Source organism: Equus caballus, chromosome 14 (assembly GCF_041296265.1).
Source record: "Equus caballus isolate H_3958 breed thoroughbred chromosome 14, TB-T2T, whole genome shotgun sequence".
Taxonomy (NCBI): domain Eukaryota; kingdom Metazoa; phylum Chordata; class Mammalia; order Perissodactyla; family Equidae; genus Equus; species Equus caballus.
The window spans coordinates 66,575,095-66,599,124 of record NC_091697.1 but is presented as its reverse complement, the minus strand read 5'-3'; the positions used below and the strand labels follow the sequence as shown (position 1 = coordinate 66,599,124).

Sequence of the window (24,030 nt, the reverse complement as noted above, 5' to 3'; positions counted from 1 at the left end):
TTTTAAATATTATCCTAAAATTCCTTCTCAAGTACCAATTATTAAGAACAGGATTGAAATGAACTTAGGACATTAGTGGAGACCTTATTTTAAAAGTCAATAATCTTGATCTTTCCCATAAAAATTATTGAAGTAAATTATTGCAACATTTTATCTTCTAATTTGTATGGAAATCAGATCTGCTTTTTCTGCCATAGCCTCTGAATTCATTGTCTGTGGGTTTTCCATTGATAGTTTTGCAGAAATAATCTGCGATAGCATTGAAAAAAAGCAAACTAATGAACATCATCTTACCTAGTACAGAAAGTACTGTATCAAGCAAATGCATTTTCTCAGTGCTGTGAACTTTTTTGTTGGTGGTGGTGTGTGGATGTGGAAGGAAGGTGGTTTGCAGGATGAAGATGTGGATTAAATTTGTCAGCCATTCATTAGTCGTCCAGAGCAATATACGTTGTAGGAAAGCTTTAATCAGCACCTGATTTGCCCTTTGAGAGAATATCTTCACAATGAATGCTGCTGCTTTCGCATATTAAAATTGTTGGATAAAAAGCATTTTGCTTTCAGGGTAGAATTTTTCTCATTTATGCCCCATGTCAGAAGCTTTCAAAAGTTTAGAACTGAAATGTACAGAGGTTTTTATTCTTCTCAACCATGAAGATCTTTGTTATTAATCAAAAAGTATGCTTTGGGAATTCAGGATAACCTTCTGAGCTTTGCTTCTCGAGATGCTACACGTACTCAAAAAGCAGCACAAAGCTCCTCTACTTCAAGACTTTCCATGTGAACTTTACAGATGTAAACAGAACTCCCTCCCAGAGCAGAAAAGGACATCAACTCTACCCGCCTCAGTGATTGGCAGCGTTCCTAGGCTGTCAGGTTAGTTTCAGCCACACTGTGGTTCCTTAGCCTGTGGCTTTGTGCCTAGGTTTCACATGCCCAGAACAGCATTAACTCCATATTGTCCATGAGGGCAAAAGAAGTGGCAGTGTTGCAAATGCTAATAAGAGAGAAAGGAAGTGGATATAATAAAATTGAAAGTGGCAAGAGAATGACAAATGTTGCATGTGCATATGAGATGAATCATTTAATAGTAGGAATGATTCTGAAGGACAGAGGGGAGAGTCATGAGCGTTTCTTTTAAGTGGACATGCGCTTAAGAAGTGGCTGACGAATGGAAAAACTTTGGGTGTCAGCACCAACTTTGGGTGCCTGATGCTAAGAGAAAAGGCAGGGAGTTTGAGAAAAAGACTAATTGTTGATGTGATGGCGCTGCTGATGTACGGCCCTTGGGAACACCCTCCGAATGAAGGCTTGGACTTCTGGTTCGAATAACTAGCTGCTAAAGCTGTGGTGCTCAGCCCTTGGTGCACATCAAAATCACCTGGAGATCTTTACAAACTACGGATGCCTGGGTCCCACCCTCAGAGAGTGTGATGGTTCTGGGGTATGGATTGAGCATCGATTTTTAAAAAGTCTCTGGGTGATTCTAATGACCAGTTGAAGTTGAGAAATGCACTAAAAATGTCCCCGGGATGCTTTTGGAGATCACTAAGGCGAGTTACTTCCCCAACACATCATTGGTTCTTGGGAGCGGTTAAAAATACAGATTTTCGGGCTCTATCCCCAGAGATTCTCATGTAATTGGGGCCCAGGCTTTGGTATGGTTTACAAGTCTCCAGGTGATTTTAATTTTGTAGGTAAGCCTGAAAACTACAGACTTACCCTGTTTTGAAAAAGATGCCCTATAAAGTGTATATTTAGACGAAGGAGAAATGTCACTTGGGTGTTAAAGCTTTAAAGGATTGGTTCACTTTCTGATTCAGCAAAAATGCATCTAGGACTGAGTGCTTAAACCACTCTTAAGTCTGTGGATCCATAAACAAATGAACTTAAGAAAAGCTTTAATGACCTCACCTTATTTGAGAACTTCTAAGGGGCGTCCTTACTAAGCTTTGGAGCCAGACAGACTTGGTTCCACATTCTGCTTTGTTGCTGACTAGCAAGGGAACTTATGCAAGTCATGAACCTCCCTGAATCTTACTTCCCTAAAATGCCTACCTCAGTTTTCTCTCAAGGATCCAACGTAAGTACTGAGCACAAAGTAAGAACTTGCTTTGTGGAGCAGCTATTGTTAATTCTGATACTTCCAGTTAAATTTTAGCCAGGAGGGGTTAATATGTTATATATTTTACCTTCTTTTCATCTAGTATGAAAATTTTTCTTTTTTTCTCACGTTTGAATAATTCCATATTCAATTCACTGCTTTAAATGAATTCTTTTTTTAAAGCAACATCAAAAGATCCTTGTCGTGATTTCGAATTAGAGATTGACATCTAAAGTGTCCTAGTCACCTCATATGTAAGAACAAATGAAGAACGTTGACTGTGGTTAAACAACCAATTGTTGACGACTGCTCTGTATTCATCATAGAGTGCTTAGATGAAATTCCAGTCACTTTAGACTCCTAACAGTGTTCTCAGGTAAAACCTTGAATTGGTTTCCTACTTTCTCCAGATATAAGAAGGTCTTTTTAGAAGAGGCCAGGCAACCAAAGCTGAATTTGTAAGTTGTTTTAGTATCTGGCTGTAGCCTGGTGGTGGGGTGGGGCCAGTCCCCACCCAGACCCATTCCTGTGTGCCTTGCCCTGAGCAGAAGTTTTGACTCCTGACTCATCAGTGTTCAGGTTTAGCCAGGTTCAGATGAGGCCAGTTTTAACAAATGTCATCCTAACTAGAGTTTTGTTTTAGAAGCTCTTTCTACAGTCAAGGTGTGTTCGTTCAGTGAGCTCTGGGTCTAGAATGTTCTATGGAGCTCATCTTTCTGTGGCCCAGAAGCTTCTAAATGCCTGGCTTGGGAGGCTGACAGTCTGTTTAATTAGAAGTTTAGCTCAGAGTTTGTGTGCTTTGTTGTGAGCATGTTCACGTACTGGGTGCCGTGTAGGGCCTGAAGAGGGGGCTGGCAGGGAGAGCCATACAGGAGCTATAAGAGGTGGCAATGGATGAGGGCTGGGTGAAGGCACAGAGATGTGGAGTGTGAGGCACAATTTTATCAGCCCCAATATTTCCTTACATTTGTTTATTCAGTGAGTAGTTCTTGAAGGCCTGCAGTATGCTAGGCACTGTACTGGGCCCTGGGGATCCCATCACTTTCAGCAGTTTTCTTTCCAAGACTCTCAAGATGTTCCAGATTTCCCTCTCAAAGGGATTCTTCCTAGTTGTGAATACAGTGTACATTAGAGGTGTAATCAACTGAGCCTGTGTTGCTCCCTGGAGAGCTGACCGTATAAATACAGTTCTGTTAGCAAGCTTAAATATGATCAAACTGTCAACCTTAGTTTCCTTATCTTTAAAATAGCTTAACAATAATACCCAACCCATAAGGTCATTTCCAAGATTAAATGAAATAATGTGTGTGAAATGCCTGGCAGGGTGTCTGCCTCAGATTACACTTAGCTCAGTAAGTGTGGCTGCTATTATTAGGCCTTTCTCTGCCTTCCCAACCTTGGTTCAGTCCCTTCCCTGAAGGCCAGCTACTAAAATACAGTCCAGAAGCCTGTGTGAAAGACAGGAAGGCAGCTGGGAGAGGGGTCTCTCAGCAGGTTTCCTTGTTGTCTAACACATTGGAGAACCAGGTGGGAGCGTTAAATGGTGAGATTGTACAAGTAAAGAGGAAAATTGATGTGTGCCCCCTGGGTGCTGACCAGGCTCAGCACGTGTTACTTGTTCTGATACTGGACCATACAGCGTTAGAGCCAGCGCTGAGTCAGACAGAAGCTAGGGTTATGTTTGTTTTGTAAACCTGACGTTTTGGGGAGGACCTTCCATGAGAAGGGAAGTAGCAACTCTGTTGAAGATTGGACTTTGGAGTTGATGACACCTGGCCACTTCCTAACCATGTGATTAATGGTTACCCAGTTGCTTAAGTGGTGGTAATAGCAACTGCTTCGTAACCAGTAGGGATTGTTTTAGTCAAATGAAATCATAGGTGTAAAGCCTTAACATGTAGTTGGTTCTATAGTAGTTAGTGTTGGCATTTGTTTCTAAAGATTGAAATCTTTACATTGAATTTGCATAGAGGGTTCCTTGAGTTAGGCTTGTGTAGGATTTCTGAGGTTAGTACAGTTGATACCATAAGCCCCTCTCCCATTCCTTCACTTTAGCACCAACGCAAAGCAAGAACAACAAAAATAATGCCTTTCCAGTAAACATTTGATAGAAATTCCAGTATGGCAAAGGGATTTGGGGTTCATGAAACTGAATTAGAGTTTGACTGGTGTTCATTTTTGTTTTTTCTGTCTGCTTTATGTGCCCAAATCCCCCTGGTACATAGTTGTATATCTTAGTTGCAGGTCCTTCTAGTTGTGGCATGTGGGATGCTGCCTCAGCATGGCCTGATGAGCGGTGCCATGTCTGCGGCCAGGTTCCGAACCGGCAAAACCCTGGGCCCCCACATCGGAACAGGTGAACTTAACCACTTGGCTACGGGGCTGGCCCCTGCTATTCACTTTTTGCATGAACTGTATCAAATTGTTTCTTGTGTCCAGTAGACACAATCAAAACGGATTGATGATAGAGTTTTAACAAATGAAAAATACAGTGCTATGAAAAAAGATTACCCAGAACTCCAAAGAGCTTGTATACTACGACTTCCTTTTGGGGGGCAAAAAGTACAAAATTCTTACAGATTGCCCATACAAACGTGCACTTCTAAAGAAGTCTTCTTTTAGTATTTTGCCATCATTTGCTCTAGGCTTAAGCAGGGTAGGGGGGTGCAGCAGAGCAGAAAGTGTCTGGGTCTGAAGGTCAGCCGGACCCGGGTCTTCACCTCGACGTGCCTCCACACGCCTCAGCCTCCTTGTTTGCAAGATGGGAGAATGCTAGCACTGAGAGTTGTAAGGATAAAAATGTAATTGAGATAAAGGAAAAGCGGGTAGTACAGCGCAAGGAATGTACTAAAAAGTAATTGCTGCTGTTATCCTGGATCTAAAAGCAGGGGGAGAATGGTGGTTCTCTTAATTGCAAGCGGGACATGAGAGGCACTCGTTTTACATTTTCTTGTGTCATCTCTGCCTCTGGCCTGGGCATCCCCACTCTCCTGCTCAGTGCCACCTGCCAAGGGGCCCAAACTCTCTTGGGTTTACACTGTATAGGAGGAAGGTACAGGCCAGATTTGCTCTGGAGATTGTAATGAAGCCTGCTGTGGTTCTGGTGCCAGGAGAGGCCTTTCTGCTGGGCTGAGTTATTCTTGACAGGACCAAAGTGCCAGCAGCCTCAGTGACCAGGATCCTATTTGAACCAGTTGGGTCCCAAGGGCTCTGGGCTTGCTGCTGCCTGAGTGGTCCTGGTTGGAGTTGTGGGGGGAGGGAGGGTTAGGGGAGGATGGTAGGATCATGATAGGGTCATGCTAGTGCCTAATGGGGCTATTCTTGGACATGCAGAGGATTGGAGGTAAGATTTGAAACATGCACCCAATTCATTGGAGGTTAATTTAGACAACCAAAGAGAGTTTTCCAATATTGTCATTAAATGCTTGAGAGGAACTTAAAACAGAAACTCAGTACTAAGGATGGTCCTTGGTACAGTGAGTTTTGGTAATTCGAGGAAGTCTTTTGTAACCTTAAATGTCCAGTAAATTGTAGAGTTAAAATATGTCTGGGAAACGTTTTCACATAAAAAATGGATATAGAATCAGAAGTGCCAGGAACTTGCTTATTAGACGATAGTGATGAAAAATGATTTAAAATCTTGTGTGTGTATATGTGTTTCTGTGTGTTTTTAATGTTAGACTTCATGAAACGTACACTTAAACACTCGGTTTTATTTGTCCAGTTTTGGCTTCCTCTGGCTGCCCTAGGTCTATGCAAGAGCACCTCATTGTACAATGGTGTGCTGTGGAACTGTGAACTTTCCTCCTGAATTTCTTGTGGACTGTTTTGTATTTAAACCTTTATAAACAGTTGCATTGATTTTCTTCAGTGATATACAGACTGTTCTTTAATGAATATGGGTAGGCATTGTGTTCTTAAGTTGGCTATAGTACTGTCATTTTGAAAGTGTATATTTATTTTATAATTTTTTAGATTTGGAGGGTTTTTTTAAAGCAACATTTGTGTTAGAGATATATTCATCTTCATTGGCCATTTCTAATAGCATCAGCTTATAAAAATCAAGAAATATTAGTCTTCAAAAGCACCTGAACATATTTTGAGCTGTTCAACTGCTTAATTAATATCTTTGTAATGTTGTAAGATAGTTAGTTTTAAGGAATAGTTCCATAAAAGCTGGATGGGGATTTCGAACCATCAGTGCCATTTCACCTCTTGTGCCCTTCGTCTCCAACATACAATGGAAGCAAAGCATGTTTCTATTATAAAGTAGCGTAATTAATCACTGCAGCTTAATCAACCGTTTGAATGCCTACTTGGTGCCAGCCAGCTGTTTACTGACAACTAGAGGGCATGATTCTAGCCCTCAAGGAGTTTGCAGTTTAGCCCTGCACCAAATGACACAGTCTCACGAAGCAATAATGAACGCTTATGGTTATACGCAGCAAAGTAGTAAATTATATGGAGTGGAGATTTTGAGTAAGATCAGTGAGGAGTAAAGTACCTGGAAGACTTCCTGTGAGAAATTGTGCTTAGGCTGCATTTTGAAGGCTAACTAGGATTCAGATAAGCAGATGGAAAAGATAGGGCTTTTGTGAAGGAACCCACCCCCAGCAAAGGTAGAAAGATGGAAATGAACATGATAGGATATGGGGGATGGGAAGAGAGCAGTGTCCTGTCTGCAGGAGTGGTGGCGGGTAGAGAAGGGAAGCACTTTGGATACATGGGGCCGAGCAGAGGTCCCTGTGGAGGACTGCGTTTGTTGTGTGCTCCTGGAGGGTGGGTAGTGACCAGTGTTGAAGGTGTCCGAGTCCATTCCACTTTTGATGGGGAGTGGGGAGAGGAGGGCACATTCTAGTAGGTGAAATGTCTGAGTTGCTTTGGGCGGAGGCATGCAAAGGAGAGAATGCCCATCACTGGCATCAGCTAAGGGTGGGATCAGAAACTCTGACATCTGACAACTTTGTACAGAAAACAACAGGGCTGCGTAGAATGTTTCTGGACAGCAAAGTGACATGCAAATGAGGAAATCATGTTGATTAAACTCACCTTGGTGTACAGAATGTTTCCCAAGGGGGTTGATTGGAGTCAGCTATGGGACTGTTGACTCGGCTAAGGGGACAGAGAAATGACCAGGATGAAGGTCTGGACTGGAACAGTGGCATAGAATAGACATGAGAGATTATGAAGAGAATGTGGCTAGACTTAAAGACTGTCTGGAATTGGCAGCTAAAAGAAAAGGATGAAAAATAAAATTTAGTGCCCTCTATCTCATCTCTTCCGTGGTCTGGTGGTTAAGATATGGCACTCTCACCACAGTGGCTGACTTCATTTCCTGGTCAGGAAACCACACCACTTGTCTGTCACTTGTCACACTGCGGCAGCTGTGTGTTGCTGTGATGCTGAAAGCTATGCCACCGGTATTTCAAATACCAGCAGGGTCACCCTTGGTGGATAGGTTTCAGCGGAGCTTCCAGACTAAGACAGAGTAGGAAGAAGGACCTGGCCACTCACTTCCGAAAAAATTGGCCGTGAAAATCCTACGAATAGCAGCGGAGTATTGTCTGATATAGCACCGGAAGGTGAGAAGATGGTGCAAGAAGACTGGGCAGGGTTCCTGTCTACTGTACACAGGGTCACTAGGAGTCAGAATCAACTGGACTGGCACTCACAGCAACAGAAAATCTCCTCTCTCCGTACCTCTCCACTTGGCACTTCCTGCCCTACGTGCCTGACCTCTTCCCCCATCCCTCAGTTGCTGGAGGATGGGGCTTTCATGCCTCTGAGTCTCATGTTCTTCTGCCTGCAGGAAGCCTATCCCAGTCCCCTGCCCGCAGTTGGTAATCTTGTGTTTTCCCTTACCGAACCAGTTCTAGTTTCATTTCCTCCCAGTAGCCAATGGTGAGATTTTCCCTTTTGCCCCGAGTTTTCTTCTTACTCCCTAGTCTTCAAGGCTACAAGCCAATGAGTAAAGATGCTCTATGGGAGCCCTCAGGCCATGCTCTGAAAGGTGGCTGCCACAGGTCGCTGGATGTCCACTCTGTTCAGATGATGCTTGAGACTCATCCTGATTCTGGCTTTTCCTGGACAGGAAAGCCGGAGGGGTGCATGATACAGCAGAATGAGGGCTGACCAGGGAGGGTGCATGAACAGCACAGCCGCACTGAGCCACCTCTGCCTGAGTGAAGGAATTCCTAGATAATGAGAGAACATCCTCCTTGGGACCAGGGGAGGAAGAATGGAGTGGCGCCGCTTCCTTTTTTGTTCACAGAACTTGATCTATAGGTTTCTTCCCTCCAAGTGCCTAGTTGGCTTTCAGTTCAGTTGAAGCGCAGGATGGGCGAGGCCAGCTGTGTGGCTGGGGACCCAGCGGCGTTCTAGAGAGGTCAGGAGAAGGAGAGGAGAAGGGGCCTTGGAGAGGGTGAGGAACCTTTGAGGAGCAGTTTCAGTTGGGGGGATGGAAGTCAGAATGAGGAATTAGGCCGTGAATTAAGGAAGCTGTAGAGAGAGTGTGAGAAAAATGGAGTGTGGCCCTTTCAGATGCTTTGACAGGGAAAGGAGGGAGAGAAATCATAGCAGCAAGAACGGAAAGCAGGGTCGGACCAAGGCTTTTTCTAAATAAGAACACAGACAGTGGGCATTTCAAGGTCAAGGAAAGGAGGCAGTGGTGTGAGCGCCTGCGGGTTTGGAAAGGAGAGGGAGTGTAAGCAGGAATGCAGCTGCCTGGGAGGCGACTGCAGCTCTGGGCGCGGCTTTCCCTGCCAGATTACAGAGTTGCCTTGGTGAGTCAGCCCTATAAAGTTGGGGGTTAAGAGCTGAGTTTAGAGCAGCGTTGACCAGTAGAAATATAATGCGAGCCACATTAGGGATTTAAAATTTTCTAGGAGCCGTATTTAAAAAAGTAAAAGGAAACAGGTGAAATAGCCCAGTAAATCCAAAATATTATTTCAACATATCATCAATACAAATATTGTTAATGAGATATTTTATATAAATATTTTTAGGAATTCTTTGAAATCTGGTGTGTTTTTAGATTTGTAGGATACCCCCATTCGGACTAGCCACATTTCAAATGTCTGGTAGCAACATGTGGCCAGTGCTACTGTGTTGGACAAGGTAGATTTAGAGAATAGAAGGGGTCCAGTTTACAGCAAAACATGTAGTGAGGCAGGAGTAAAGCTGTTCACTTTGGGGAGCTGAAATCTCAAGTTTTAGCTTCTTTAGCTACTGTTGAGAATTTAATCTCACTATTACTTGTCTATGCTGTCAGCATGAGTACTCTCCAGGCTCTTGGTTTCAGCTCAGATGAGGTAGATTGTGCTCGTGGCCAACCTGTCCTTAAGTAGGTGGAGCTGTGGAACTGGGAAGCGGTATTAAAGGGGGCTCCAGTCACATTTGGGGCTCAGTTCCCAGCTCTTCCACTTACTAGCTGTGAGTCACTGGGCCAGTTACTTTACCTTTCTCTGCCTCAGTTTCCTGATCTCTAAAATGGGGATAGTAATAGCAAATTTTCTATAAAATTCTATTATGTCTTAGGATTGTTGCAAAAACTAACTGTGGAGGGCTGACCTACAGTTAAGGCTAAACAAATAAATTTTAAAAGACGTTGTTTAGATTACTTTATTTGAGTCCATGTTACTCATCATTATAGATTTTTTAAAAAACTTTTCCAGGGACTGGAACTTTATGAAATGTTATTTGAAGTTGGAGTTGAAACAAAAAACTACCTCCTTCAATCTTGTGTTTTTCTTTGGAAAAATTTGATAACATGAAGTTTCACCTTTACTAAATTAAAATACGTGAAGCAGTAATCAATATATTATTCTTAGGAGCCACCGTAGAGAGTGGGTGATAGACTCTTTAAAATCTTTCACGAATGCAACAGCAAACTTGGATTTGCAAACTCCGGTGTTTCTGAGAAGTGTGCCACTGACATAAGGCAGCTTTGTTCTAATTGCATCCGCATCTGGAAAAACTTTTTCATTAAGAATATCAGAATGAAGAGGCTGTTCCAATGAAGCTGGGGATGGTGGGGAGGGGAACGAGGGAAGTCGAAACCTTGTAAAAGCTGCTGCCTGTGTGCCCTTATCTGTCAGTCAGTGTCCCATTATTCAAACGAGCTTTTACAACAACCAGACAGCTGGAGCCCGTCAGTAAGTGAGGATGCAGGAACTGCCTGCCTGCTGTGTCCAGCTCAGCCCTTCTAACTGAGCCCAAAGTTGACTTTTGCCTATAAAAGTGGAAAATGGGCCTGATAAAAATGTTTAGTCTGCAGGGCCTTGTTTTATTTATCATATCAGAAAAGAACAATGTTTTGTTGTGTTGTGGTCAAAATAGAAGGCGACCTTGCTTGTTCACAAAAGCTCAAATCCTGGAGATAAGGGGGGCAGAATAATAGAGTACAATAGAAAGAGTAGAGTGTAATTATTTGTAGCTTGTCAAGTGAAGCCCTTTCAAGCCCCAAGTGATTCAAATCTGGGAACTCGGCACAATTCTGTAAACGAACCACAACCAGCATCAGAGAGATCTCCCCTGGCCCACAGACAGCGCTGAAATTGCATCAGTTTGTCATGCACTGAGCATGCCAGCTTCACACAATATCATTTGGTTGCAAATGGGCCTGCCCCCAAAGCCCTGAAACGCATTCTCTAGTATCTGACTCTTGGCCTGCGATTTGTCATGTCCCCGCTGCTATCAGTGTACAGTAATTTCAATAGATTCTGATGGTTTCCTTGTAGAAACACAGGATGCATCTGGTTTGGGCGTAGGACATGGGAGAGGCTCTTCTGGCTGAAGACAACATGAGTGAGTGCAGAAAAACTGGAGATTCATTTTAGTTCATTAAAAATTGGTTTTAGGTTATAGAGTTGTGTTTTCTGAGTTAAAAAAAAAATTCCCTGCACAGTTTAATAGCTATAAAATTTACTGCATGTTTTTATCTTTAAAGTAAACTCTTTAGAAATGTAATTGTGGCAGCAGTCTCAACTTTTAGAAGTCACAGCTGTAAGGATGGAATCAGTCGAATGTGATAGTTTGTTTAGCCCGTTGTTACTCCAGATGTGGTCCATGGGTCAGCAGCAGTGGTGAGAGCTTGTTAGAAATGCAGACTCTCAGGCCCCACCCCAGATGTACTGGAATCGGAGTCTGCGTTCCCACAAGATCCCACGTTAAAGTTTGAGAAATTGAGAACCTCAGGCTTAGAGCACGGGCTTCGGAATCAGAGAGATCTGTGTTCAAATGCCAGGTTTCTGACTTAGTATGTTTGACTTTGGGCAATTCAGTCAATTGTGCTAAGCTTCAGATTCCTCATCTATAGAGGGGAATTATATAACTACATCATACGGTTATTTTGAGGATAAAATTAAATTATAAATATGTAGATAGAGATATAAATATCTCTCTATATACAGTGCTTGTCATAGAGAGCACATGCAATAAATGAAAGATGTATAGTGGTACCTCCATGGACTTTGCCTTAAGAGCATTAAAATTTGTCTAATTGTGCAACAATTCACTACAAATAATTTCTACGGTATAGGGATTATGAATTTTGTAGATGAACCATAGCTGACTGTGGCTAAATTTAGTGTCCCTCCCCACATAATCATATATCTTGTTAACTTTTGTCACCCGGTGTCATTCTGTCATGATTTAGAATATGTGGCAGAGCCATGGGCAATGCTGGCTACCTGGAGAGGTGTGTAAAATGCACTCACTGACTCCTAGAGATTAGGCTTGGTACCATGTCAGTATCAGCCAGGTTCTGGTTCCCGAGCCCTCCCCTTGGCCTTCCGCCCCTGCCCGACATGGACGAAGCTCCGGGTCTTGTTCCTATGCCCGCTGTGCGTGCTTAGGGCTCTCTGTGTCCCCGAAACTTCCTGATTTTCACAGGCAGGGGTGCAGGCACTTTTTCCTAGTATGGACTTGTGGGAAAAAGCAGAGACAAAAATTAACAGCCAGATATAAAACAACTTATTTTTTTTCTTGGAAAATACTGTTTTTCTCTTTCTTCCCCCCGCAATTAATCTCTCAATTTCTGTCTGTAAATGTAAAATTTTCAGGGTACTGGCTTTTAAAGTTATGAATAATAACATAAAAATGTAGTTAATTAGGTCACCCAGATATGCAGTTTATTTCCATATCTGGATCAGTGAGGGAAATGGGGGTGGGAGGCTATATAGGGAGAAATGGGAATGAGGGAGGAATTGGGGAAAGCAAGGCAGAGAGACAGAGGGGTGGGGTGTGGGAATGGATGGAGCAGAGCAAGGGAAAGGGGAATGGAGAAAGGTGAAACGGAGGACCGAGCAAGGGGTTGTACAGACCGAGAGGAGGGTCAGCTGGGCTCTGAGCTTCGTGCATATCAGTTAAAAGGTAGGAGATAACTTGTGCATATTTCCAAAAGGTAGGAGGTGACTGTCCTGCAACACGAGTTCCTAATCTTGAGGTTTCATGTAAAGTCTTGCATGTATGTGTGTATGTGTTTCCACAGAGGTCTCCAGATTTTCCAATCTGTGACCCCAAGAAAAGTTGAGAATCACTTACTCCAAATCACGCCTCCAAATGACTTTCCTGCCAAAGCAGACACTGTACTTGGAGTTGTATTTCTGTATATTTAAGGGTTTCCTTCTTTGTTAAGCACTGTTATTAAGTAGTAGCATCTTTCTGTATTTGTTCATATATGGCTAGTATCTAGTTAAATCTCTTGATGTGTCTTGAAATGAACAGATGGCATATCTTCCTGAATATTACCATGATACTTTTTCTTTTCAAATTTTAAAGTAACTTGATTAATTGCTTTAGTGATGGTTAGCTTCTGCCATAACTCTGTGAACTTCTGTTAATGCTTGTGCATTATATTAAAGTGTTAATGCATCCAGTAAGCTTTCAAAACTGTCAGAAATGTATTACTCAAGATTGTCACATCATTGATTCTTATGTTAGAACTTTGCTTGGACGGATTGATAAATGTTTTCTGTGGTAATATCATTGGTTCTGTAGAGGAAGCAGATTTAGTGTCAGAGTGTTAACTAACATGGTTTGATTTATTCAATGGAATATATAAATGTCCATTTTAACTTATGAAATTAGGATTTGGAAGTCTCAGATATGAAACACGTTTTCTAATTTTTCCCTTGGTTCCTGTAGGAATAAGTTTGTCTGACATGAGCTCTGGATCTTCTCTCTGCTTATTGCTGTATTGAATTACCTTCAGTTGTTTCTTTATCTGACAAAACATATGGCAGACAATTAATTTCTCTCAAAAATCTGTACTCAGTAATTACAGCCCCAACAGCAATTAATTCACCTTAAACTCTAATAATAGAGAATGAGCAATAGTGGCTGTAAGGTATGTCAGGTGACAATTACGAGAAAGGTTCTGACAGAAGAGTGGAGGTGTGGGATTGAATAACAGGTGTCAAGGGGTAGGTTTGCTGTGTGGTTACCAAGAGTGAAGAGCATCTTTCTGCTCTTAAAGTTATTCATTATGTTTATCTTTCTCTGGAGCAAGGCAAGAACCTTTGCACACCTTAACTGCTGTACCCTCCCATCCCATTGTCCTTTTTATGTGGGGCAGGATATAGAATTTCTCTTCAGACTTTTTAAACAAAATTATTTTAACAAATCTTTTATCAGTATCTGTACTCACCATTTTTTCCTGCATCCCATTGTTTCCCTCTGAGTTCATGTTTTATTTGTTGAAGTATAGTTCATTTAATTTTAAGCAAGGGTCTCTGGGTGGTAAACATTAAGAAACTAAAATAAATTAAGGTAATAAAAAATAATAAAGGTCTTAATTTTGCCTGTAATCTTGGTTGATAGTTTAGCTCCATTCAGAAGTCTGAGTTGACAGTCATATTTCATCAGCACTTTGAATATATTACTTCCTCATCTCTTGGCATCTGTTGTTGCTAATAAGAAGTCTGCAGTCAGCCTAATTGTCATTTATCTGTAAGAAATCTGATTTTCTTTTTAATAGCTTTTAAGACTTTTCTCCTTATCTTTGTTCGGCATTTTCATGCCAGTGTGTTCAGGAGAGAATTTATTTTTATTGATCCTTCCTATCACGTTTACTTTTTTCAATCTGAAGACTCATGTCTTCATTCAATTCTTGAAAATTATCGGCACTTGGAACTACTTTTAGATGTATGCAGAAGCTTCTCAATCTATCCTTCATGGCCTTCTGTTACTCTTTCGTACTTTTATGTCCTTATCTTTCTGGCTGTGTTCTGGGTATTTTGCAAGATTTCTCTTCCACTTCACCAATTCTCTCTTTAGCTTTGTCTAATCTGTTGTTTAACTGAAGCACTGAGTTCTTAATTTCACTGTTTATATTTTTCATATATAGTATTTATATTTGATTCTTTTTCATGTCTACCTGTGTGTGTTTTATTTAACCTGCTTTTGTTAATAATTTTTTACTGTTTTTAATGGATGTTATTTCTTCCTTCATCCTTTTGAGCATGTTAAGTGTCCTTAAAATTTTTCAGTTGGCTTTCTTATTTGCATTTTTCCCACAATCATTGTTTGTTCTCATGTGCTTTAGAATTTTAGTTTGCAGACTTACTTTGAGAGAGAGTTCACCCTCCCTCCATGCCTTCAGCCTCCACGTCTGGTGGTTTGGTGGACTCCTGTCCCCTCTGCCCTGTCCCATCTTCCTGGTGTCCAGTTCAGTGCAGGCAGCTATCACTTAGTGAGAGACATAGGATGGTACAGAGGATGGCCAGAGACAGTATAGCGCAAGTTCCCTGGAACCTGACAGCCTGAGTTCAAATCCTGGTCCTATTGATTGCTTGCATGTTATTTTGGGCATATTTAACATTTTTTGTGCTTCAGTTCCTTGTGTATCAAACGAGGATAATGGTAGCATCTAACTTAAACTATTGTTTTGATGATTCAGTGAGTTGGTGCTCAGAGGAATGTCTGGCACATAGTAGGCCCTCAATAAATGTTCTCATATATTGGGAATATTGCAGATCCAGATGAAGCTAACAGGATTTTTGCACAATACTTGGTTGCTTAACTGCATCAGCCACCTCCTGCTGCCTTGGATATGCGGCTGTGTTTAAGCTGCAGCTCTGGGTGGCAGTAACAGTCTGCAATTTCAAGCAGTAAGTGATCCTAGTTCCCAAGCTGTTTTCTCTCAATATGGACTTTTGATCCCCATTTCACCACAGAAAACAAACTACCAGCCGCCTATGTTTGCTTCTGGTCTTGGAGTTCGCAGGTCATAGATGTAATGGGACCAGAGGGGATATATTTATAACTTTATTTTTAAATAATTTCATATGTACAAAGAAATTGCAAGAATAATACAAAGAATTTTCATTTCTGTATACCTAGATTCATCAATTTTTAACATTTTGCCTCTTTTGCTGTATCATTCTCTCCCCTACCCCTCTCTGTTACATATATGTAATTTTTTTCCTGAACCATTGGAGAGTAGGTTGTGTACATTATCCCCTTTGCCCCTCATTATTTCAATGTATATGTCATAAGACAAGAATATTCTCTTAACATAACCACAGTAAAATTGTCAAATCAGGAAGTTTAACAATGACACAATACTTTGTGGTCTATATTCCAAATTTTGTCATTTGTCCCAATAATGTCCTTTATAGCATTTTTTTTTCTTCTAGCACAGAAGCCAGATACACATTATATTTGTTTTCATGTCGTTTTAGTCCCCTTTAGTCTGAAACTGTCTCTTAGCCGTTTTTTGTCTTCCATGAGATTGTCATTTTTGTAAAAGACAGGTTAGTTATTTTATAGACTCCTTCAATTTGGCTTCATCTGATAGTTCCTAGTGGGTAGCTTCAGGTCGTGGATTTAGGGCTGGGAAACTCCCTTAATGACGCTGTGTCCTTCTTAAGGTGTCACATCCAGATGCACATGGGATCTGCTGCCCCTTATTGGTGATGCTAATGTTGACCAACTGGTTAGGTTTTGTTGGTTTTCACTAATGTATATTTACTATTTTTCCTTTTGTAATTAATAAGTAACATTTGGAGAGACACTTTGAGATTATATATTCTCTTCCTCATCAAATATTTTCTCCTTGACTGAGCATTCATCGATGATTCTTACCTGAGTACGTTTTGACTGTGGTGTTGGCAAAATGGAGGTTTTCTAACTCCTCATTCTGTCTCTTTAGCAAAGAGGTTCCCCCTTAGAGGGGATTTTTAAAGCATGAACTTACAGCCCTGTCTTGACCATTAAAATCCCCAGTGTTATCCTTTCTTTGGCTATAATTAATTATTTTTAAGGAAATGAGACTTAGATGAGCAGTGAATTTAACCATAATCCTTTTTGTGTCTATTCAAAAACGTTAATTATTAGTTGTTATAATTAACTTTTCTTTACTTTCTCCCACCTTTCAAGAATAATATAGTTCAGTATATACCCTTCCAGACAAAGTGCAATCAGAACATAATTATTGTTCTGCTGATTTCTTTTTCACATTGAGGATTTAGGTATCAAATATTTTTGACCTTACGAAACTTTACCCAACACTTTTTACCTAAGAATATTTTTTTTCTGGTTGAAATTGTTCAAGAGTGTTGACTTTTAAAATGCTTATTTTTATTTATTCTAATATTAACATAGGCTATGTTTTAAAATACTGATGAAAGGTAACTTTAAGACCTCTCTCAGGCAAAGTGTTAAATACAAAAAGCAAGTTACCAAATGCTATGTACAGTAGGAGACTATTTTTGGGAAAAAATACGAAATCAATTTTATTTCTATAGATATGCACACCAAGTTGATAATCATGGTTACACTTGGAAAGATACTGTTTTAGGGGTGGGAAAATATGGGAATTTTAACTTTGTTTCATTTGCATTTTTTACAGTGTTAATGTATCCATACTTTTTAGTAAAATAAAGTACAATCCATTTTTTTAAAGTATAGGTTTTGCATTATTACCTTACAAAATTTTTGGTTGTCTCCTCCCACACTTATTGGTATTCCAGCAATAGTAAATTCTCCCAAAAAAAAGCCTCTCATTATTCTGGAGAAATTTATCTGGATCTTCAAGTTTGGCTAAAAATTAAATTGACTTTGATCTGATTTATTTATGTATAAACTGACTTTTTCAAACTCTTATTGTTATGTTCAGCTATGTTATTCTTTGAATAGACTTTTTTGGGCTGGCCAGGAAAATTAACGTTTCTATGAAGAAATGTGTTGTGTTAGATATTGACTTAGGAACAAGCATAAGAACAAGGTGTGTGAGTAAGTTGGAGACTGTCTAGTGACGAACACGGTGCTTCTGTCAGGGAAATAGGAATTGTGAGTGAGAATGTGCGTGTTGTGAGATCAAAGGCGGTAAGTCTGTACAAACAATGGAGCAGTCATAGCAGCAAACTTGGAGTAGGACCTACAAACAATGGTGTAGTCATAGCAGCAGACTTATTTCTTCTTGTTTTTTCCCCAATGATTAATTTTGAAGAAATACTGACAGTATAATACAAGGAACACATTTTGACTCAGATCATCAGTTGTTAACATTTTGCCACTTTTGCTTTGTTCTCTTTCTCTGTCTCTCTCTCCACACACACACTCACACACACACACACACACACACAGAGGTTTTTTTTGGATAAACCCTTTGAAAGTAAGTCACACGCTTACTTTCACCTCTGAATCACAACATTTCACTCTTTGAACCCAGTGCTTAACTAGAGGAATTACCTTTGCCTGAATAAGCTATTTACATTGATAGATGCAAAATGGTGATTTTTCTAATTCTGTCATTTTAGATTTATTAACTGGCATTCTTCTGTGAAGAGGAGCTTATCCCCTTCCTACTTCCCCTCTGGTATCTTTAAAGATTCATGAGTTTTTGTTAATTAACAGTTTTTTCTAGTGTTGTCATTATTCTGTTTAATAGCCAAATTGTCACAGATTTGTCCTATGGAATCTTCTTCAAGTTGTGTCCTTCTGACATGACCCCATTTGTCTTTAATCACCATTTCTTGCTGTCCAACAAGATATGCAGGTTCACCTTATCCTTTCCCAGTTCTAGACTTTTCCAAGGACCCTTCCTTCCTTTTAGTGGGAAATGGTATCTGGAAACAAAGATCTGGATGCTAGGTGCAGTATGATTTATCAAGCAAGTAATAAAGCGTGCTTTCAGTACGTAAAACTAGGAAATATAGTTAGTATATATTTTATATATACGTCTATATATTTAAAACTATGAGTATATACACATATTTTAAATTATAATATTTCACTTCATATGTCTTTCTTTTTCATACATAAGAATTCCAGCATTTCAAGACCCAGATTTATTCTAACAATAAACCTACTAAATAAAATTGAAGATTTTGTGCAATCATTTTTGTCTTAGAGTATGTCCCATTTTGTTTGTGTAGTCACAGTACTGTGTTCAAAAGTTACTTGAATTTGGGCCGGCCTGGTGGCGCAGCAGTTGTATGCGTGCGTTCCGCTTTGGTAGCCTGGGGTTCGCTGGTTCGGGTCCTGGGTGCGGACGTGGCACTGCTTGGCGGGCCATGCTGTGGCGGGTGTCCCACATATGGAGTGGAGGAAGATAGGCACGGATGTTGGCTCGGGGCCAGTCTTCCTCAGCAGAAAGAGGAGGGTTGGCAGCAGATGTTGGCTCAAGGCTAATCTTCCTCAAAAAAAAAAAAAAGAGTTACTTGAATTAATTATTTACTCTTTTTGTTATATTAGAAATTTAACGTGCACTTAGGTTCTTTTTATATTCGATTGGTGAGTTTGTGTTTTTCCGTCTTTTTATTTAACTTAAATTTATGAATACATAGAAAAATTTATTTGGTTTAAAACTGTATAAAAAGGTTATTTTTGGAAAAGTCTTGCTCCCCTTGCATCCTATGCATGTATCTATAGGTAAACTATTTTTATTAGGTTCTAGTTCATGCTTCTTTTGCTTTGCTTTGTGCAAACATACACACCCCCCGCACACTCACTTATCCCTAATATATCTCCATTTCTTATTATATTTCCCTTCCTTATTTTTTCTGTCTTAACAAGTCATGTCCTATTTTATAATCTTTTTTCCTTGATTATTTTTTTTCAGCCACTGTATCCTAGAAAATGCTCCATGTAAGTTCATAAGAATCTTCCTCATTTGCGATGGCTACATGGTACTTCACTGTGTGGCTGGACCATAGTTCATCCAACTAGTGTCATGGACGGGCATTTGGGTGTTTTCACTATTTTGCTGTTACACCTAATGCTCTTACAGCAAATTTTTTATGAGCAACTGCTATAGACAAGGCCTTGTCTTAGTGCTGCTTGGTGATAGATTGAAGAATAAGGTGTATTTTCTGCCCTTGAAGTGCTCACAGTCTGGTGGAAGGAAGTTTTCAGAAATGGGCTAGGAAAGAAGTGGCCCAGTACCAAGTAGTTAAATAGAATTTGGATATTCTCAGTAATTCTCATTATCTGCCTGCAAATTCTCTTAGAAGCAGGGTAAAACAAATATATGGGAGTACATATTATGCTGTACTTTAGCTTCCAAGTAAAAATAAAAAGAAACCTTTTAAGTTGAGATGCGTACTCTTCAATAAATCAGTGTTTAGTAAATTTGAGCTACAATTGCTAGATTTCATTAAATCGTTTTAATCTAACAGCACTTTCTAAAGGTAAAATATTAGGGAAATTTTTCTCTTACTGATGTTATTCAGCCAAAATAGTAAGTCTCTTTTATTTATTGTGTCTTTCTTTTTTAATTTTATTTTTATTTATTTATTTTTTTGAGGAAGATTAACCCTGAGCTAACATCTGCTGCCAATCCTCCTCTTTTTGCTGAGGAAGACTGGCCCTGAGCTAACACCTGTGCCCATCTTCCTCTACTTTTTATATGTGGGATGCTTGCCAAACCGTGCCGTGTCCGCATCTGGGATCCGAACCAGCGAGCCACGGGCGACGACACGGAATTTGCGCACTTAACCGCTGTGCACCAGGCCGGCCCCTATTGTGTCTTTCTTTTTAAACTTCTTATCTCACTTTCGTTCCTAAAAACAAATACGGTTGCACAGCCCATTCATCGTTTTGGGGAACTGGTTGCCTTGGTTTACAGTGTATTTGTTTGATTTTGAAATACAGTTTTTAGAGTCAAATGTTTAGTGCATATCAAGTCAACATTCCTTTTTAGTTCCATGCATTTATTAGATGGTATTACGGGATATTTAATGTGGATGTAGAACCCCATTCTGAATATATTGGTGTTACTACATTCATTGCAAATTATGTGCAGTGCGTTATCTGTATGTCATGATTACCGTTTTAGTTTTTGGTTTGTGGTTACACCTGGCCTATACGTCTTGGCTCAGGGACCTTAGAAACCGAGCACGTGGAATCCTTGGTTACAGTTTTCTAACTGACTGAACAGTATGTGGCCTCTTTCTTTTTGAGTTCTCCTGCTTCACTGTGTAGGTTTGTTCTGCCCTCGTAACTGCCCATTCATTGCCCGTTCCAACCTTGACATTCATTCTGCAATGATGAACCCCACAAAACCCATAGATACTAATTTCCAGAGAAATTTTCAAATAGATACTCTGTATATCTGAAGGACAGTTTTGTAAATTGTGTTAATTTGTTTTAAGAATAGCTTATATTTTATTTTATTTTTTTATTCTTATTTTTTTGAGTAAGATTAGCCCTGAGCTAATATATGCTGCCCATCCTCCTCTTTTTTGCTGAGGAAGATTGGCCCTGAGCTAACATCCATGCCCATCTTTCTCTGCTTTATATGTAGGATGCCTGCCACAGCATGGTTTGATTAGCAGTGTGTAGGTCTGTGCCCGGGATTCAAGCCGGTGAACTCTGGGCCGCTGAAGCAGAGTGTGCAAACTTGACCACTATGCCACCTGTTTTATTTTAATTATGCCAAAAGAAATATGAAAAGCTTAGAGGGCATATATATATATATATTTTTTTTTTGGCGGGGGTAGGGGTGAGAAAGATTGTCCCTAAGCTAACATGTGTTGCCAATCTTCCTCTTTTTGCTTGAGGAAGATTGTCCCTGAGCTAACATCTATGCCAGTCTTCCTCTGTTTTGTATGTGGGATGCTGCCACAGTATGGCTTGATGAACAGTATGTAGGTCCACGCCTGGGATCCAAACCCATGAACCCCAGGCCGCCGAAGCAAAGCTATGACCTTAACCACTACGCCACCAGGCTGGCCCCGAGATTATACAATTCTTTTTAATTGTATAAGAAATGATGATCTTTTGTTTTATCATGTATTAATGTTTTTTCCCCAATTGCTTTCTTATAATTCATTTCATATTAGTATCTTGCCTTCATGCTACTTAATTTTTAATGGTTTATATAATTGTGAATAACCCTAGTGTGCTACTTTGCTTTCCATACATACCATTTCAAAATAATATGAATCTTGTTTATTGGTTTTCGGAATCAATTTATGGATAGTGAGTGAAAACTTGGTGGTGATGTCAAAACAATATAAATGTTAGGAATTTTTAACAGTATAAAAGTAAAAGAATAGCTGATGAATGGGAGAAGGAGGTAAGAAGAGGTTCAGGGAGAAATTTAGAAGTACACATGAGGATCTTGTAGAGGGTTATTTCATGTTATAAAAGTAACCAGTAGAAGAACTAGAAATAACTTCCAAATATTGGGGAGGGGTAAGCAAAGTGAGAAGTAATAGAATGAGCTGAATTTTCATCTTTCGTACGGGGGTCATTAGACATTTTTTAGGGTTGAAAAATCAAAAAGTAGAAGAATATGTATATTAATCCAGTTCTGGAGGTGACTACCAGAAGACTTAAAAGTAGAAACGTTTTTAAAAAGGAGTTGCCTCTGGGTTGGAGCAGGGAACCATTGCCTTGGTTTATAATGACTTGTCTACGCATTTGATGTGTCCCTCTGTACACAAGTTAATTTTAAAAATTTTAATATGTATTTGTAATAGAAAGTTATAGACAGTAAAGTACAGAGAAAATAAACCTAGGGAATAGGTTTAGTCATTCACTTATCCATGATTAACTTATCCCATTTTCATTAGTTTTAGGTAAAACATGTCTTAATTTTAACATGATGTCATCTCTAACTAATGTAATACATTAGAGCCAGGTTTAAAGGGCGAGTGATTTACTGGTGGAGAGTTCATTGCTGTTTGGATTTAGAAGTCAGCCCTCCTGAGATAGTTCACACCACCTCACATCCCATATCTTGGGCAGGGATGTAGGCACCTTTGGGTCCTGGTGACTTGACACAGAGCTGCAGGTGGGCTGTCTTCTTTGTGTAAAGGCCCTCAGCTGGGGATCAACTGTCACCCGCCTTAGGGGAGAGTTTTCCCAAGTGTTCCTCGAGTGCCACCAGCCACTTCCTTTCCAGGTCAGTGCCCTGCTTCAGCAGTTGTCCCTGCCACCCCCACCACGCCTCTCCAGCTTGCCAAAGAAAGTCTCCACTTCTCCTTATTTGAGCCAAGATAGGGCTGATTTCAAAATAAATTTCACCCAGAAACAAAAGGAGAAGCCAAATACAAAAGCAAAAAATGCAGCAGGATAGAAACGGGTGAGACTGCGACACAGAGTTGTTTGTTTGTTTGTTGTTTATTCTTAGGATAATGAGGTCTCAGATCTTGGGCACGTGCGTCGTAATGCCCCTCTTCCATACCCGTGGCAGACGTTGCTAACTGATCCCAGCCCTCCTTTCTGTTGACTCAGCCTTGGAAACTTAGCAGTACAGTGTAGCCATCTTAGTCAATCAGATTTGGCATTCAAAATGCATATCCTATTCTTAAGATAATTGTCTTCTGTCAACAAGTTGACTTCGCAGAGGGAGCTTAGCACGCACACATTCGTGGCATTCTATCTGGTTCTGCCTGACTGAAACCGATTTAGTTGCTGCTGGCTAAGGCTGGGTCTGCTCTCAGACCTTGGTGACCTCCATGGCAGTCACCATTCCTGTCATCCTGGAAACATCCCATCCTGTCCCAAACCCTTCTGTTTCTATTTTAAAGTTAGACCACCTTAGTTCTCCAGATTTCTGATGAATGCTCTACTTACTTGCCCATATTTTTAACACCTGCTTTATCTCCAGTTTCTTTTTCTCTCTTTGGCCAAATTCAACAATAGCATGTGTACAGTCAGGAAAAAAGTCTTGTAAGTCTTGCCTTGTTTCTGTGATAGACCACAGCCTATTTATAATAGGACACAACTTATTTATAATAGGACACAGCTTGTTTATAAAGCAGCTCACTCCTCCTAACTACTATTTTCTTGGTTTATATGATTTTTAAAAATTATCACGTTATGTGACTGCCCTCAACCAAACATATTGACTTTAGTGAGGTCTGAGGTTTAACTCCAACCACTAAAAATAAATGGTTATGGCTTTTTGAAAATGTGAACTGAATGCTTAAGCAAAGCCTCCAGAAACCCTATGTGTGTCAGTCTCCTGGTGCTCAGTAACTTAAAATGGAAACATGGCATATGTGGCCTTTCTTCTAGCTGATTTCTAATATCAAGTCAATACAGCATTTTAGAATATTTTACTTAATTAAAGTGTCATTTAACATGAGACGCATGAACATATGCATTTCAGAGGCCTCTGCCCATGCGTGAATTTTTGGATCTTGTCTTCATTGCCTCATCAGTATGCCAGTAGGTGTCACTGTGTACATTAAATGGAAATCAAAGATGTCATTAAGTGTATTTCCAAAATTAAGTATCATTAAGAGAGTTTTTTCAAAAAGAGAGCTCCCAACAGTAAGCAAGCATATTTTTACCCCTTCCTTTTTTTTATTTCAAAAAATTATCTTCTTAGGCTGTTTTCAGAAAACATAACACCTTTCCCCCATCCTGCTGTCTTACTACCTTATATGAGCTCTTACATACATGTAAGCATAGTTGTTTTGAGTGCATTCATAAGAACCAGAAGACAACACATAGCCTAATGTATTAGA

The 24,030-nt window shown here is 40.1% G+C and overlaps 1 protein-coding gene across 19 annotated transcripts in view; it reads left to right on the top strand.

Moving 5' to 3' along the window:
- Positions 1-24,030, top strand: part of SNX24 (sorting nexin 24) — a 141,450-nt gene that overhangs the window by 15,976 nt on the left and 101,444 nt on the right. The window contains exon 2 of one of the 19 annotated variants that reach the window (XM_070233177.1): positions 10,843-10,909. The exons of the other annotated variants lie outside the window; for them this stretch is intronic. The gene's annotated coding sequence lies outside the window, so the exon portion shown is untranslated. The remainder of the gene's footprint in view (positions 1-10,842; positions 10,910-24,030) is intronic. 19 annotated transcript variants of the gene reach the window in all.